General features: G+C 25.9%; 1 long non-coding RNA gene across 1 annotated transcript; it reads right to left on the bottom strand.

Moving 5' to 3' along the window:
• Positions 1 to 455: 455 nt before the first annotated feature.
• On the bottom strand, positions 456 to 3,529 carry LOC139824915 (uncharacterized). Its single transcript, XR_011735346.1, has 3 exons — positions 1,683 to 3,529; positions 1,181 to 1,316; positions 456 to 989 (listed from the first exon to the last, which is right to left on the bottom strand). It is a non-coding gene; the product is annotated as an uncharacterized lncRNA (long non-coding RNA).
• Between the last annotated feature and the right edge of the window lie 94 nt (positions 3,530 to 3,623).

Genomic DNA, 3,623 nt, shown 5'->3' on the forward strand with positions numbered 1-3,623 from the left:
CTAAATAAATTGTCGTATATTATTTGAAAGTATTATTACTTTTTTCCATAAAGTAATCGTAGCATAATAATTAGTTAATGTAAAATTTAGCGAAAAGGAACAAGTAAATAAAAGTTCATTATACGTTTCTATATTTTGTTTGATTTTATTATTATAATAGTATATAAAATACATAGCCTTGATTTTCATATACATGCTATTTAATTAATTAAAATTAAAAATATATTTTATTATTTGTGTATTATAAGAACTAAAATTATGATACATTTTCAAGCAAGAACAGAAATATTTTTATAAATGTTTTCTCAAAATATGTTAATAAAATAAATCAATTTTTTTCAATAATTAACAAAAAATATTTTTATAATAAAAATACTGTAATAAAAATATTTCTTTTACAGTTTCTAAATTAATATTCCACTTGTATCACTCTTTTAATCAGTCTTACTCTTTATTGTTCAATTTTGTTTATCTGATTAACTAAGTAAAAAAATAGCATTTTATTATAGTATAGTATGTAGATTATAAAAACTAAAAAAATGTTTTTAAGCTTATACATAATTCTAAACTTATATATAATCTCTCAAGATCGATTATTAAAGTAAATAAACTTAAAAAAAAAAAAGAAACATAAAAGGAAACATTTTTATAATATATCTAATTCTTCGATGCTCTATTATATATTTTCATACCAATATTTCACCGAATAATGATCTTGATGATAATGATACTTTAGTACCGCTGTATTGTTTAGCATTTTTTGCGTTTTACAGAAATTTGATTGTATATCCAAGTCTTTATTACTGCTGGCCGACGATGTTTTAAAATAGTGTTGCGCGTTTTTAATGAAATTTCTTTTAAAGGAGGTAATGTAATTTCTAAAGAAGGATTGTTAGTAAACTTGTTAATAATTTTTCCAAATAGAAAAAAACCTGTTTTTTTTTCTTCTTCCGTCCAACGTATTCTTCTGGTCTTTCCATAAGGAGGTGCTAAAAATAAATTATTATGTACAAATCGATAAATTATTATGTACAAATATTGTCGAAAATGGAAATAAGTGTACATATAAATTAAAAAATATATTGTCAGAAATTAAGATAAGTAATAATTTTAGTAAGAAAAGAACATTTACAATTTTTTAAATAATTTTATTTATCCTACAATATTGAAAGTGACTTACTGCACCGTTTCCTTTTTTCAGTACATTCTTTGTGAATTACTTTTTCTTTTTATAGTATGGTTATTTATATTCTTTTGTCTTAACAAAGTTTTCTCTGAATTTGTAACATGTGGCAATGTGGCACTTTCAGTTTCATCTTCGATTATATTATTAAGAATGAATTTTACATGAAAAAAAAATATATAATAAAGTTTTATTTTCTCATTTATGATATATAATAGATTAGGTTGCATCATATAAAATTGCTGTTTCTATTTATCAAAAATGCTATACTTAAAAAAATAAATATCATCGAAGTATGCAATATTAGCATCAATTGTGCATTCTATTTTTGAACAAATTTAGGATTTTTAGACTAAACGCAAATAAAAATCGAGTTATCAAAGATATTGAATATCAATAATCCCATATGGTGCAACTTAATATAATTGCCAAATATAGTATTTTAAAAGTTTACATTTCTCGTAATTACTCTAAAACTGTACATAAGTTATTAAAATACCTGTGCTTTGAATTTTATTAATACTATTCTCTGAAGTATTAATATCTCTTGTACTGTCAGATATTATCGAAGTGTTTGTAGTATCAATATTGTTTGTAGAATTTGTAGTGTTACATGCAGATATATCTTGAGTTTTCTCTAAAATTTGGGCCATATTTAAAATATCTAATTCCGGTACAGGTTGTCTGTAAATATTTTTATGTATATCCTTATGATGACCCATAAAATCGGCAACACGAGAAATTTCAGTATCTGGTAAATTTGCACATTTGGTAGCCATATCTTTACGTAAAATAGTTCCTCGTAAGCTTTTTTTGTTCTCAGCTCCACATGCATTAGAAAATTCACGCATCAATTTACTCGCCCTTAAATACATAAATCGATTTTTATCTGTACCAGGTAATCCGAATATATATGGATTTTTAGAGCTTACTCCTGCCAACTTTCGATATTTTAACACTACTTCTATAGTCTCCTTCATTTTTGTATTTAAAATGACTGGAACATTGCGATTTAATTTGCCACGAATAATGAAACGAATGTATTTTAGAGCAGATTTTTTTTCTTTTTCTGGTAACTTCTTGTATAATTCATCTTTTTCTGTAATGTTTATAGAATTTTTATAATCAACAATATAAGCTCTCTCTATTTCTCCTGCTCGGCGCCGATTAAAGACTTGAATTATTATTAATATTGTTTCAGCGAGTGACTTCCAAGTATGAAAGGTAAATTCATTTTTTATTTCTCGCATGCAAGATATTCTTTTTTCTTCTAAATAGTCAGTTAACTTTTTGATATCTGATGTTTTTGGGAGATTTACTATTTTTTTTCGATTGTTGTTGTTTTTCGTTTCTGCAACTGTTTTATTAACAGTACTACCATATTCAACTTCTAAAATCTTGAGAAAATTTTTGGCTAGTTTTTGTCTTTCATATTCATGTTGTTTAATAAATTCATTGATTAAGATCTTACATAATTTTTTTAAACATGTACCTAAAGTTGTAGCATTATATGGTATTTCATATGATTCTGTATCTTTATTATATTTAGCAACTATATTTACTGCTTCTATAGCGATATCATAATATTTTGGATCAAATAACATTTGTAATTCTTCTATTTTTGGTTCAATTGATCTCACTGCTTCTAAAAATCGTCCAACAAGTCGTAACTGTTGTCGTATGTGATCTCCTAAATGCTGTAATCTATGAATTTGACAAAGGTAATTTCCATATAGTATAATAAGTAAGTCATATTTTATTAAGTTGTAAATATTATCATGTCGCATTACTGGAAGAATATCTTTTCTTAATTTCATGCTTGCTCGATTATGAACAGATTGTGCAGCACTTCGTGCTAGTTTCAATATGTTTCGAACTGTATCTTTTTTCTTAGCGCAAATACGATAATGATGCCTGAGATTATGTATTGCATAATGGCCTTTACAATTGGAACATGGCAAAAAGTAAGAACCGCATTGTTTCTCGCTTTTAGTAGGTCTTCTTACAACAATCATAGAACCACTATTTACATCTGCTTGTGTGTTAAATTTGAAGTTACCCTTTTTTCTTATTTGACTTATCACTTCTCTCCGTTCCCTAGATTTTTTTGGAAGTGATAAGAACTTTTTTACTTCTTCTTCATTTTTGTGTTTCAACTCTAGATGCCGAGCAATTTTAGTTTGCATAGTATTGCAGTAAAAGCAAAAATTAGATTTTTGATCTCCTTTTGGCCCTCGAGACAATTCTACAAATAATCCATCATCTTTACAGGTTCTGTATTCTACTAATCCATTGTTTTCATTTGCACTTTCTGAACAATTCTGCGATATATCAGATTCGTTAGCAACTTCTAAATCATTAATTTCACAATTTTGTCCATTTTCAATATCATATGTATATGTATTATTTGAACTCTCACTATGAATAGATGGTTCATAAT

The sequence above is a fragment of the Temnothorax longispinosus genome, unplaced genomic scaffold (genome assembly GCF_030848805.1).
Source record: "Temnothorax longispinosus isolate EJ_2023e unplaced genomic scaffold, Tlon_JGU_v1 HiC_scaffold_671, whole genome shotgun sequence".
Lineage (NCBI taxonomy): Eukaryota > Metazoa > Arthropoda > Insecta > Hymenoptera > Formicidae > Temnothorax > Temnothorax longispinosus.